Raw genomic sequence first — 15,260 nt, forward strand, 5'->3', positions numbered from 1 at the left:
TAATTATTTGGGATTTTACTGTAGCCAATAGAGTACCACAGTATGATTCATAATACCCAGCAGTCAAATAGGGAAATGGTTCCAATCGTTATTCCATTTGGGAATTTAAGAAACACTTAACATATGGTCTGTGTTTCGTGTAGACCTACCCTGGTGTGACCTTTTGATAACCGTGTAAATCTCTCTAGGACAAGGTGACTTTTATCAATATATTTACCTGCAAAAAATTAAATGTTAATTAGCTGCTAATGGGGCTATCATAAAGAACTGCAAATACCATGTGATCTGGACAAGACTGCCAAATCGAGGCAATGGTATGTATCTCTGGATTAACTATGTAATGTTAGCTAAATGTAGTAATGAATAACTTGGGGAAGTTTCATTAAATTGACAAATTAGTTAGCAACAGCTAGCTAAATTTCCATAAATGTTTAATGCTTTTCGACCTGTCCCCAAATTAATATATTTGGTTCAGAGTTTGTTTTGATATTTCAACCTACATGTCCAGATCGCGTCTGGTCTGGGTGGACAAAATCAACATGCATGTGATGGCACACGCGGTCGCACGCACGCAAATGGTCTGGTCAGCATGCAAGTCTACAGAAACACAGCACTTATTTTAAGTGTTTCTAAAATCCGCTATTGGGAAAAAGTTATGGTGTAAAAACGGTTGGAACCATTTCTTTGTTTGACCGCTATGTTGTATGGGTATTATGACACCTCCACTGTGGGTCTCTATTACATTTTTTATTGGTTTCTTACCTGTATCTGCAACGAATTCTACAACACCAAACAACTGTAAATTATGAATAGGAAAAAAAATATTGTGATGAATAAACATGTTATTGTGAGAAATGGACAAGCCAGGCTACCTCCTCAAAGTTCAATTTGTTTTAAACTTGACAGGCTAATAATTTTCATGAATGTGTGAAAACTAAAGAAATCAAGCCAAACTGTAATAGTATTTGAAATTAGTATTTGAAAGAGATTGGAGGTAAAATACATGGCCACCTCATGTGATAGCCTCACAGACAAAGATTACCCCCAATCTGTTATTGGAATAGTGGGAGAGCGAACTGATAGTGTCACTCAAACATAAAAGGCCTAAACTCTAGGTTTAGTTATAGCCAGCCCATTGCAGTCATTCCTAAAACATGTAGGCCTAGTAAGTGTGTTTTGAAACCTTAAAATATATCAAATTGATATCTAAATATGTTTCATAGATGATAGCCTACATCAAGGCTGTCAAACACATTCCATGTAGGGCCTAGTGTATGCTGGTTTTTCCTTTCAATTAAGACCTAGACCACCAGGTGAGGAGAGTTTCTTACTAATTAGTGACCTTAATTCATCAATCAAGTAGAATGGAGGAGCTAAAGACTGCAGACACTTGGCCCTCCATGGAATGAATTTGACACATATTGCCTACTTTAAAGTGTATCTAAAAAATAACTTATGGCTTACGATCAGTAACCATAAATTCTTCATAGCCATAAGATCCTCAAAGACAATACAGTATTTCAATGTACTGAGACACATTTAGGAAGCATTGCCGCTTCTGATGTCACTAGGTCCTGGAGGGGGGCACGTGTCACCCCGGTAAACTTGCTCTAACCTCTCTATAACTTTTCCAGCAGATCAAGCAACCTTCATTGGGCAGATTTACGAGGTGGTCGAATGATTACATCCTGGCCATTTGTCAACCGGCCAGACGGCCAGGGGAGAGACAAGGCAGCCGCAGATAAATCATAAACAGAAGCGTTTTTAAAGAGTTTATTACAGTCGTTAATGGTGCGCCGGATCACTTTGTGCAGGATTTAAAGGTATATTATGCAAAATCAGAAACACTAACCTTATAATACTTGATCAAACATGCATAAAGCTGTCGCCGAGGCTGAATAAATTCTCCCAATTAACTTGCTTCCAGATTGTGATTGCTTTTACTAATTAAATCAACAGTGTAATAATTTGAGTGTGGCTGATCTGATGTCTGATTTGGGAAAACAGAGATAAGGACTTCTGCTGAGACCTCTGGTGAGGATGATTAAAAACAGGAGGGCATCTATTCCATCCATAACAAAATGCTTTATTTCTCTACATGTCCCATTGTCGCCCAACTGAGCTGCTTTGTAGGGAGGTATCCACTAATCTTATTAGGTTATCACCATATGGTCACGTGGTCACATCACAACCAACCTTCTCACAGCTTATTTGCAACGTTGTGACAATGTCATGCAGCCTATTAGTAACAAAACCATGTCAACTGTACAAGTGAGGAGAAGTGCCATGAAAGATTGTAAGAAAGATACCTAGAGCCTCAGATTTGTAGGCTTGGCCTAATGGATGGCACTGGTGACTAGAGGGTATCTGTAGCCCAGCTCAGTTGGTAGAGCATAATGCTTGCAACGTCAATATAGTGTGGGTTCAATTCCGGGGACCACCCATATGTACACACATGACTAAGTCACTTTGGATAAAAGCAGCTGCATTTATATAATATATATATAAATATATATAAATTGTTGGTGGAGTGGAAGGAGGGAGTCACGGCACCAGGAATCCAAGTTTAGTTTTTAGTTTTTTCTTGTACGACTCCAAAGAGAAAAAGGCAAAGGTCTTGCAGGAACTTTGGTCAATGAATACAGTATTGGCACAAAAAGAAAATCTAAGTAAACGGCTGGTTTAAATAATGACAATTATAACCTTGCAGTAGGCCTATAATAAGCCTGCATTCACTTGGACAAATTCACATGCTTTGAACTCATTCAGAAATGCTGATTGGTTAATGGCAAACAAGCTGCATCAGCCATAAACTAAAAGTACAGCTATCATGCTCGCAAACAAATTATAGTGTTCAAAAACCATATTAATAAATAGCTTTTTATAAATAATGTTTTGTTGTTGCATTTAACCGCCGAAAATGCTGTTATCCTTTAGTAGGTGACGTAAGAGGTCAGCATGTGGAAGAAATCGGAGCTCAGGGATAATAGACAAGTTGCCCACTAGTTCGAGGGGCGTTCAAGTGGATTTTTCCCAGTCATATGTGGTAAATACCACCTTCTCACTTGGCTACTAACACAGGGGAACACTGGCCTGTTGGCTCCGTAGTCAAACTACTTCAACAATAATCAGATTCTGAATCTGTCTTCTATGTTATTATGGCGGTCCACAAGCAAGCATCAATAATAATTTCTAACATTTCTATAGTATTTTTCATAGAATCTCAAAGCATTTCAAGGGTAAAAAAAACTAACAAACAAGCAATATATCATGACAGGTCAACCAATAGATGCCAAATCTTTTAAAGCTGCATCCTCAGAAGATAGAGAGGGTCATTGCTTGAGTTTGTCATCTTCACTAGGAACACTCTGTCTCAGCACTGCTGTATTCCTCTCTCTCCCATTCCTCTCACGCATCAGGCAACTCCTCAAATTATGTTCTTACAAGATCAGGAATTGGCAGACAAAAAGCTGGTACTGTGTCCAGATTCATTTTTCAAACAAAAACATGAGCCAGCTAGCTAGCTAGCCAATCCAAAATGTGTTAACCTGTCAGTCGATCTGTTAGAGGTGCATGCCACCACCTATTGTACGGGTGGTAAACTATAGAAAAAATATCCATTGTAGGAAAAAAGGAGGAAAGACCAACATAATACAAAAGACAAAAATAGACGTGTAAAAAAATGAATCCCACTCCTTCAGTCACATTCCAATGTCAGTCACATCCCTACACAGGCTCAGAGGCCTGTGATGCCAGAACATCCTTTGACAGGATTTCTTGCAATGCCTTGGCTGTAAACTCAGTCCCAAAAAGCGTTCTGCGGCACTCACAATAATGAACATTTTCTCAGATTTCTTCTTTGTTTGTGCTGTGCAATTTATGATCATTGCAATTACTGTTACAAAGCCCATATACATGTAACATATCAGGTTCCCTTGATTGCCAAGCAACATTCCCTGGTGCAGTCTTATTTACCATGGCGTCTTCAACGCCACTCGCTCCTTCCACTCTTCTCACCGCCTCCAGGTAGGAGGCACGCTGGACAGCCCTTATTTTTGCTACCTCGGCCTTTTTCGTCCTAACAGAGCAATCCAGGTGCTCAAGTGCATGTTCGCCACAACAGTTGCAGCATATAACTTCAGCTGGCATACAATATTCTTCCCGCATGCATACACTTGATACAAGCCCAAATCCTTTGCATTTATAACACTGGAGGGGCTTGTGCACAAAAGCTCTTACAAGGTACAGTGTCTCATAAAGCCTAGCTTTACATGAGAAAGGAGAGACTCATCAAAAAACAACAATATGGATGAAGTGGATTTCCTTACTCAATCCACCATACGGGTCAGTTGACTTGCACCAATCACTTCACCTACTTCCTCAGGTATATAATCTGCTTCCACATCATGCGCAACCCCAGAAATAACCCCCTTGACATGCACCCTGCTTCGGAAATCCATACACGACATTACATCAAATATTATTGGGCTCCCGAGTGGCGCAGTGGTCTAAGGCACTGCATCTCAGTGCTTGAGGCGTCATTATAGACCCTGGTTTGATTCCAGGCTGTATCACAACCGGCTGTGATTGGGAGTCCCATAGGGCGGCACACAATTGGCCCAGCGTCATCCGTGTTAGGGTTTGGCCGGTGTAGGCCGTCATTGTAAATTAGAATTTATTCTTATCTGACTTGCCTAGTTAAATAAAGGTTAAATAAAATAAAAAGCATGCTTCTTCTGTTCCGCAGACATATCAAAAGATCTGAATACAACCAGCTCTTGTGACTCTCATTGACGCCACCTCTCTCCTCGTGACTTCAAACGGAACCCCCGGGTAACATTGATCCAAAACCCTTACTCTGACTATAATCTAATCTAGGGATCTCTTAGTTTCATCACAACTTTACTGATTTTGTTTCCTTTATTCTTCATGACTGCAGCTGGCTCATTCTCACTCTCTGTACTCTCATCTTCACCCGACCACCATCAGTTTCAAACAGAACATCCGTTTTCCTCCATCTTCCTCTCCACCTCTCGTCTTCTTCTGCCACAATGAATCTGTGTCCATGCCAGATAGTTGCTTAAGTATCCCTGCCGATACCTGGAAGTTACCAAAGCAGTGTTGGAAAAAGTACCTAATTGTTATACTTGAATAAAAATAAAGGTACCTTAATAGAAAATGACTGAAGTAAAAGTGAAAGTCACCCAGTAAAATTCTACTTGAGTAAAAGTGTAAAAGTATTTGGTTTCAAATATGCTTAAGTATCAAAAGTAAAAGTATAAATGATTTCACGTTTCTTGTATTAAATAAATCAAGACAAAAACATTTTTTACGGATAGCCAGGGGCACACTCCAACACAATAATTTACAAACTAAGCATTTGTGTTTAGGGAGTCCGCCACATCAGAGGCAGTAGGGATGAACAGGGAGGGATGTCCTCTTGTTAAGTGTGTGAATTGGACAATTTTCCTGTCCTGCGAAATGTAGGGATTATTTGTAAGGAAATGTAATGTAAGGAGTACTTTTTTGTGTCAGAGAAAATGTATGGAGTAAAAAGTACATTATTTTATTTAGGAATGTAGTGGAGTAAAATTACAAATTGACAAAAATATAAATAGTAAACTAAAGTACAGATACCCAAAAAGATACCATTCCGTCTCCAAGGACAGATTAGCAGCTGCGCAGAAAAAAATACTTGTTGCGTTGCAACACGTTTTGCAAATGTTTGCAACTATTTGCTATGGTTTTGATCTAAACGAATACACCCCAGATTTAGGCCTTAGAGAGCGACAAAGGCATGCTGCAAAATCAATGTGGCTGCTCTTCTACGGAAACTATGTGTAAGCAACATTGGGTCATCAAAAAGCCATGGCCAACTAGGTTCATACAGATCATTTAGCAAGTGTTGTGGTCACATGTTGGCATTTACACAGGCTATGAAGATAATCTTATGTGGAGAGTATAGGTAGAGGAATGGAATAGTTCACCCCCACACACCACCTACAAACCTCATAGCCTGTAGGCCTGCTGCATTTGCTTAGTCTGACATTGCCCTATAGCTGTGCCTACAGAATACCAGTTGAGCCTGCCTGAATGCCTTTAACATGTTCATTCTAAGGCCTTGTGTGATACATCTACATCGTAGGTTGTGTATTGTGCAGTATGTTGATTTTCTGCTCTTTTCCCCACAGTAGGAGCACACACCTGGAAAAAAGAGAAATAACACCCTGTCTGTGTGTAGTTTCACCACCAGAGGGAGCTATTTGTCCAGGTTTTCTGTCCACTGATCTCTTTCAGTGAGTGGAATGTGACGTTGATTTGCAGTGAGAGACTTATGGTGAGCTCCACTTTCTTATTTTGATACGAATGGACATTATAACTCACTGCTTCTATGTGTAGCATATTTCACATTTTGCTTTCTGGTCTGTTTTTGGAATAACATTACTTGTTTAATTAGCCTACAATTAAAACATTGCTATCCATGCACACACTAACTTACGCGCACACACTCATTCACGTACAAATGAATGCACCCACACATACTTGGGTCAATCGTAAAGAGGTCTTCTAAGGTCATGGCAGCAAACTGCCTTTGTTCATGTTCGAGGGCAAATTTGAACAATGTCCAGTTTAAACAGTAGTAACAACATCTCCTTTGATAATTGATCAGATTCAGCAACCATTAGAGTTTCTACCTCTTTAAGGCAAACAGTACTAAAATGGTGTCAAGAGTTGATGTCCTCTCCTTCTACAGCATCTTCTTAATAAATGCATTTAGCTGTGGAAGTCCAGTGACCAGACTGTTATCAAGAAAAACGACTCCCATAAACCAGTGTTGGTGATTTCCTAAGCCCCTCATAAAGGAGGTATTCTGGTCCTAGACATTAATTATGGAAATATTAGAGTGTCACATTTTGTTCCCTGTTCTCTGCTGGCTACTGCCTCTTTCCAAAGTTATAGGGCTACAAATAGTGTATGCGTTTTTCTTTGGGATTTAAGTTGTTCACATTCACAACACTGTTCACAACACTCCGATTTCAACCCCGAATCACATACAAATACGTTTATATTTATATTGCTGATATCTTTACTTTTCCTGACGCGAAGTTTGCAGTTGCGTGAAAGGCCAGGCCTGTGGATATGGCCTTGTACGTTGAGCACTGTTGGCCTAAATCTGCAGCAAAATCCCAGCGGAATTTCCCAATACATCTCTGTCCAGCCCCAGAGTGACCACATGCATAAGATTAAAGGGTTAAGATGTCAGAATCCTCTTAGAAAGCCCAAATACACTTGGGGTAAATCAATTAATTAATTAACTAAGTAGAGGTCAAAGCCAATAGTTGAGGAAAGACAAATTAAATCAATTAGGATGGCCTAATAAGAAGAGAGACTTTAATTAGAGGAAGTTTAATTAAAAGTGTGTTTGGGGATGTGGTGCTATGAGCAAGTTCAATGCATCTCCCTCTAAAGAACCATGAGGCCATCTACTGTTCTGTGTATAGGTGTATTGGCTGTCTCCTTAGAAACCTGGGTGTGGTCTTAAGTGGAATTTGTATTTGGGTTTTCAGTTTTTGTCAAATTGTTTTTGAATTTTGTGTTGAGTTTGCTTTTTTAGTTTGTTATAGTGTAAAGATGTGAAGAGAGTGTGTGTGTGACAGGGGTTGGAACTGAAATATTTCTTTCTAAACAGAACCACTATTTGTTTAGAAAATAAAGTTCTGACCAGTTCGAACTGAAAAACAATTAATGATTTTATATTGTTCCTTTCTGTTCGTTTTTGAACCTGTGAAATCAGACGTTTTTTTCATTTAGCTCATTCAATGACTTCACCAATCAGTGTGGATAGAGCAAGCTACACTACACCAAAATAAAAACAATTTCTAACATTTTACTGAGTTATAGTTCATATAAGCAAATCTGCCATGGCTGTGTGAAGTTGCTGGATATTGGAGGGAACTGGAACATGCTATTGTATATGTCGATCCACAGCATCCCAAACATGCTCAATGGGTGACGTCTGGTGAGTATGTAGTCCGTGGAAGAACTGGGACATTTTAAGCTTCCAGGAATTGTGTACAGACCCTTGCGAAATGGGGCCATGCATTATCATGCTGAAACATGAGGTGATGGCGGTGGATGAATGGCATGACATTGTATCATTATGCATTCAAATTGCCATCGATAAAATGAAATTGTGTTTGTTATCCGTAGCTTATGCCTGCCCATACCATAATCCCACTGCCACTATGGGGCGCTCTGTTCACAATGTTGACATCAGCAAATCTCTCGCCCACATGACGCCCTACATGCTGTCTGCCATCTGCCCGGTACAGTTGAAACCGGGATTCATCCGTGAAGAGCACACTTCTCCAGCATGCCAGTGGCCATCGAAGGTGAGCATTTGCCCACTGAAGTTGGTTATGACGACAAACTGCAGTCAGGACAATGGTGAGGAAATCGAGCACGCAGATGAGCTTCCCTGTGATGGTTTCTGACAGTTTGTGCAAAGATTATTTGGTAGTACAAACCCACAGTTTCACCAGCTGTCCGGGTGGCTGGTCTCAGATGATCCCGCAGGTGAAGACGCCAGATGTGGAGGTCCTTGGTTGACTTACACGTGTGCGGTTGTGAGGCCGGTTGCACTTACTAACAAATTCTCTAAAACGACAATTGCGGCGGCTTATGGTAGAAATATGAACATTAAATTCTCTGGCAATAGCTCTGGTGGACATTCCTGACTGCACTTGACTGCACTTGACTGACATCTGTGGCATTGTGTTGTGTTAAAACTGCACATTTTAGAGTGGCCTTTTGTCTCCAGCTCAAAGTGCACCTGTGTAATGATCATGCCGTGTAAATCAGCTTCTTGACATGCTACTCCTGTCAGGTTGATGGATTATCTTGGCAAAGGAAAAATTCTCACGAACATGGTTGTAAACTAACATTTTTGAGAAATAAGCTTTTGCAGAGTGGCACCAAAATAAAAAAAACACGTCTTACCATTTTGTAGTTAATAAATTCATAGTGAGGGCTTTGCAGAGTGATGTGTGTGTGTGTGTGTGTGTGTGTGTGTGTGTGTGTGTGTGTGTGTGTGTGTGTGTGTGTGTGTGTGTGTGTGTGTGTGTGTGTGTGTGTGTGTGTGTGTGTGTGTTGTGTGTGTGTGTGTTGTGTGTGTGTGTGTGTCTGGGAACAATTCGTTTGGGCGAAAAATGAATTTACATTTTTTTTTACAAAAAAACATAACTTCCCTTTGAAAGATTGAATGTTTCATCCTTTCCTCTACTATCCCACAATCTTGGCTGGTGGTTGTCCATGGAATTAGGAGCTGGGAATAGGTTAAAAACACACTGATCTTTTTTTGCAGGAATTTGAATTGCTCTTCCGTGTGTAGCACTGCCTACCCATGACATATTGGATTTTTTTGGGGACACAATCAGTAATATCTTGATATTATAGAGCACTGAGTCCTAAATCCAGCATGCCTGTCCCTCACCAATTATTACGCTCTCTCTCTCTCACTCACTCACTCACTCACTCACTCACTCACTCACTCACTCACTCACTCACTCACTCACTCACTCACTCACTCACTCACTCACTCACTCACTCACTCAATCACTCACACACTCACAACACCATCTGTTGTCATTAAAACCTGCATGGCACTACTGGAAATAAGACTCTCTGTTCTCATCTCCAGATGTTATTCATTGCTATTATATCAGCCAATCTTTTTAAATGCTGCATGTTTTTTTGCATATAATGGAGCTGTGTAGCTTAAATGAAAAATGTACACTATGTGAAATTGTTTTCATGTGTGATCAAATTCAAATTTTGGCAATGTTAAGAACAGTGTTATAAGCACCAAAAACGTTATCCAATAAGTAATGTGTTTAGGGGTAAATACATTATTCATGATTGAATTAATTGCAAAGTCCTTTTTCCTGCAAATATCCTGTGTAATTGATTAATGAGAAATAATAGATTGTAGGCCTTCTTGCTTTATTTGTCTAACCACTTTTCATTTGAGTAGAAAACAAGATAGATGTCAAGATTTTAAAAGAAAATCTATCTTTTCTTTGTTTTTTTAGACAAGAACAATCTTGGTTTGGGGCGAACGGGTGCAGAGACACAACCCCTCACCTCCTCTCCTCTCTGACTCCTCTCTCCATTTCTGTCCCCTTTGGATCAACCAGATCGGGCCTGGTGTTAATCCCTGGCATAAGGGGGCTTGGCTGGATTAGAAGCTGATGTGGTAACATCTGTATGGCGGCTAGATTAGCAGGGAGAGGGCCTGGGGGGAGCAGGGGTGTGTCTGTGTGGATGTCGGGGCTATGATGTGACAGGAAGGGGGGGCTTGAGCCCAAGATATCCTGGATTTCCTAGGATGTCAATTATATTGGGGATGTCTATATGGTCAGGAATTACAGCTTGGATCTATTTCTGTATTCATTCAACAACCTGCTTGGCAGTTCACATGGTCAAAGTGTGTGTGTGTGTGTGTGTGTGTGTGTGTGTGTGTGTGTGTGTGTGTGTGTGTGTGTGTGTGTGTGTGTGTGTGTGTGTGTGTGTGTGTGTGTGTGTGTGTGTGTGTGTAATAGTGTATGAGTGTATGAATGTTCTTGCATTTGTGTGTGTCTGTGTAGATAGGGGGTGGGGAGCAGCTGGATATCTTTGACATTTGACCCTGTTGAGCTTGACATGTCAATATTTGTTATAATACTTTCAGTATTTTAATGCAATAATCAATACATATATTTATGCATATTTAAAATGGGGTGCAATGTATTGTATTTTGCAGGTTTGGTTTTTGTATGAAAATAGTAATGAAAGTGGCATGAAAGTGACACTGTAAATGACTGCCCTTGCATGCTACATTTTTTTATTCATAAATCTTTATTTGAGCTCTTAAATAATCATAGTTTTACTATATTGAATCTGAAGAAAAACAAAATGACGCAAAACATATTTATAAGCTATGATGGAGTCTTTGTTTATTAAGAGAAAGATCTCTGTACAGTCTATAGGTTGTTATTGAGGTGTACATTCAGAATGTTATTGTTAATTATTAAAAAAAAAATGTTTTACCTTAATTTCACCTGGTATGGTAACCTGTATTCACCTACATTAGTAGGTAACGGAGAACATTTAAAAAATATTTTCCTTCAAAATATTAGTTCAAAAGATGATCAATGTGTACCACATCCAGACTTTTTGTTCTGCTTAATCCAGTCCCACAATAATAGTCTGGACATAATCACTAGCCCCCACTCTCAGAACACAATCCAATTTACATACAAAATACACCATTTGAAGTAGGACCATTTGCTAAGAACACAATATCCACAATTGATTAATTAGAAACTGCTGGTTTATACTGAGACTACACCGCAGGTGCTAGTGTAGCATTTAGCATATATTCATATTTTCTAGATAATATACAGAGCCATTCATATCTCAGGATGATTTAGAAGCCAGGGGGGACATGGGGATTAGACTTTTGGCTGCCGTTGTAGGTTTGCATCCGAAGGAGTAGGTTTGCATCCACAAGACCTGATTTACGTCGCGGGGCAGATGGCAGAGAAATTGCTCTGTTTGGAAAAGATGTGCAATTTATTCCTGTTGACATAGTCTGTATAGCCGGAGAAGGCCCTCTTGGCATGCAGCAACACAGAAACACAGTTGGTGAAGAGAGAGAAAGGTTTTTTGTTTTGGTGCGTGTGATGATGAGTAAAGCCAGCTCTGGGACCATTAGGTGGATGTCAGGGAAGAAGGATGGGGGGGACGAGGGAAGAGACATTCGTGAGAGAGTGGTGAGGAGGCTGTGGGTGGGTGGTGCGTTGCAGTTGTGTGTGAGTGTCTGCAGTGGGGCTGATGCACCACACACGCATATTCACATACATGTGGGAACACGCATTCACACACACACACACACACACACACACACACACACACACACACACACACACACACACACACACACACACACACACACACATAACCTGCGCAGCTGTCCCACACTGGACAGCTTAAGTCCCTCTGACACGTCGCCTGCCAGGCTGGAGGGCTCAGGAAGAGAAGACAGATCAGTAAACTTAGTGTGCAGCTTACAGTGGCTAATCCTCCTCCCAAGCCTCCAGCCTGCAGCCACACAGCTCCTCCTCCACCACCACCTCCCCTAACCCAAATCACTGGGATTTACAGTACACCCTACCAGCCTTATTCCACCACTGGCCAACTAATGCTCCCTCCACATACCGCAGGCAAGCGATGACCTGTGGAGTGGAGGCTTTTCAAGTCCTGGTGTCAACTTCATGCTGGTCCTGTGGGTCCTTGTTTTTCTCATATAAAGGGCTGGAATCCAACCAAACCTGCACTGCAGATATATGATTGTTTTTGCATTTTGAAAGTGATGCTTTTGTGCTGTTCGTTTTTTAGACAATGCTCTGTATCTGTGCCCAACATGAAACTGCACAGTTTCCATATAGGGCTCTATGTTCGGCTGCCGCTATGGAGGCACAATTGTCCAACGCACGTTAGTTTGCAACTTTGTCATGTAAAAACTGTCACACTGGCATTTTCCCAGCCCTAACGCCAGATTCTTCAATTTACCTGTCAATATCATCTCGCATGCGCTGAGGTGGGAGGGGTGGCTCTATTTGAGGTCTGTCCATTTTGCACTTGCTTTTAAGGACAATTTCATGCAGCACTAATAGGATATTTTAAGACTCTCAAAATGACATGGATTTTCAGAGCAGAAGCGCAGCCTAACCATCCATGACACACAGTGCCCATGGAGGTTTTTGCCCTCGTGCCATTTCATTATTCACAATTCACATACCTGCATTTTGCTTGTTCAAGCAAGCTATCCATCCCCATTTTCAAACAGTGCCCTTCATCTGATTACCAAAGACCTGCTCATCTAAACTATAATAAAAATATAAAAATAAACTACAGTCCTCTTATAATGCCGTATCAACATCAGATTGTTATGAGAATCTGCCTTGCATGTAGGCAACAATACAATTGACAGGAGCCTAGTATTTTGTATAGATGTGTGAATGTTATGTATAAAGACATTTAGGGCATGGGGAACGAGAGGTGATTTATGACCTCATGCTTCTAACCCGATCCTACTTAGAAATATTGTTGTTAGTTTAAAAAACAGTATCTGTTTTTCATTTAATTTGATTAAAAAAGCCAACGTATTACAAAGATTCACCATCCATGGGTTTATGGTAAGAACGTACATGGCTCGAATGTAATTACATTTTGTCTGTTATTTCTGGAGAAGGGAAAATATGATCTGTAAGACGCTTCCATGATGTTTGTAAAACATTATATTTGCAAGCCTTTTTCTTTATATTGGATTTTTATCCAGTTCCTGTGAGAAGTTTGGACGTACGTAAAACCCTCCATAGTCTACAGCTGAAGTCGGAAGTTTATATACACCTTAGCCAACTACATTTAAACTCCGTTTTTCACAATCCCTGACATTTCATCCTAGTAGAAATTCCCTGTCTTGGGTCAGTTAGGATCACCACTTTATTTTAAGAATGTGAAATGTCAGAATAATAGTAGGGAGAATGATTGATTTCAGTTTTAATTTCTTTCATCACATTCCCAGTGGGTCAGAAGTTTACATACACTCAATTAGTATTTGGTAGCATTGCCTTTAAATTGTTTAACTTGGGTCTAACATTTCGGGTAGCCTTCCACACACTTCCCACAATAGGTTGTGTCAATTTTGACCCATTCCTCCTGACAGAGCTGGTGTAACTGAGTCAGGTTTGTAGGCCTCCTTGTGCACACACACTTTTTCAGTTCTGCCCACAAATGTTCTATGAGATTGAGGTCAGGGCTTTGTGATGGCCACTCCAATACCTTGACCTCATTGTCCTTAAGCCATTTTGGCACAACTGTGGAAGTATGCTTGGGGAAAACCCATTTGTGACCAAGCTTTAACTTCCTGACTGATGTCTTGAGATGTTGCTTCAATATATTCACATATTTTTTGTGCCTCATGATGCCATCTATTTTGTGAAGTGCACCATTCCCTCAGCAAAGCACCCCCACAGCATGATGCTGCCATCCCAGTGCTTCACGATTGGGATGGTATTTTTTGGTATTTTCTTCCCCCTTTTTCCTCCAAACATAACGATGGTCATTACGGCCAAACAGTTCTATTTTTGTTTCATCAGACCAGAGGACATTTCTCCAAAAGTACGATCTTTGTCCCCATGTGCAGTTGCAAACCGTAGTCTGTCTTTTTTATGGCGGTTTTGGAGCAGTGGCTTCTTCCTTGCTGTGCGGCTTTTCAGAGTATGTCAATATAGGACTCGTTTTTACTGTGGATATAGATACTTTTGTACCTGTTTCCTCCAGCATCTTCACAAGGTTCTTTGCTGTTGTTCTGGGATTGATTTGTACTTTTTGCACCAAAGTATGATCATCTCTAGGAGTCGGAAAGCGTCTCCTTCCTGAGCGGTATGAAGTATGTGAAGTCCCATGGTGTTTATGCATGTGTACTATTGTTGGTACAGATGAACGTGGTACCTTCAGGCGTTTGGAAATTGTTCCCAAGAATGAACCAGACTTGTGGCGGTCTACAATTTTTTTTCTGAGCTATTGGCTGATTTCTTTTGATTTTCCCATGATGTCAAGCAAATAGGCACTGAGTTTGAAGGTAGGCCTTGAAAAACATCCACAGGTACACCTCCAATTGACTCAAATGATGTCAATTAGCCGATCAGAAGCTTTTAAAGCCATGACATCATTTTCTGGAATTTTCATACTGTTTAAAGGCACAGTCAACTTAGGGTATGTAAACTTCTGACCCACTGGAATTGTGATACAGTGAGTTGTAAGTGAAATAATCTGTCTGCAAACAATTGTTGAAAAAATTACTTGTGTCATGCATAAAGTAGATGTCCTAACCGATTTGCCAAAACTATCGTTTGTTAACAAGAATTGTGGAGTGGTTGAAAAACAAGTTTTAATGAGTCCAACCTAAGTGTATGTAAACTTCTGACTTCAACTGTATGTTGCCCTACTTGTATTATACGCCCACTGGGAGCAATTATGCTGTCTGTCTGTAACTGTATTTAGACATAGCCTATTTAAATCAAGTTGTTGTTTTGAACTATAACGGACTAACAATCCAAATGGAGTTGATGACAACAGTATGCATAAAAGACCGTAAATACACAACTTGAAGCAACCACATATTTAGCAATGGAGCATGTTCTGATTGGCCAGTG

At 40.4% G+C, this 15,260-nt stretch overlaps 1 long non-coding RNA gene across 2 annotated transcripts; it reads left to right on the top strand.

The window, feature by feature from the left end:
* The first annotated feature begins 52 nt into the window (after window positions 1–52).
* Window positions 53–11,087, top strand: LOC135518637 (uncharacterized). Of its 2 annotated transcripts, none has more exons than XR_010452191.1 (5): window positions 53–314; window positions 4,748–4,833; window positions 6,192–6,337; window positions 8,212–8,448; window positions 10,092–11,087. It is a non-coding gene; the product is annotated as an uncharacterized LOC135518637 (long non-coding RNA). The 2 variants fall into 2 exon arrangements; XR_010452192.1 differs by having other exon boundaries at window positions 8,212–8,393.
* The last annotated feature ends 4,173 nt before the right edge of the window (window positions 11,088–15,260 follow it).

Source organism: Oncorhynchus masou, chromosome 28 (genome assembly GCF_036934945.1).
Source record: "Oncorhynchus masou masou isolate Uvic2021 chromosome 28, UVic_Omas_1.1, whole genome shotgun sequence".
NCBI classification, from domain to species: domain Eukaryota; kingdom Metazoa; phylum Chordata; class Actinopteri; order Salmoniformes; family Salmonidae; genus Oncorhynchus; species Oncorhynchus masou.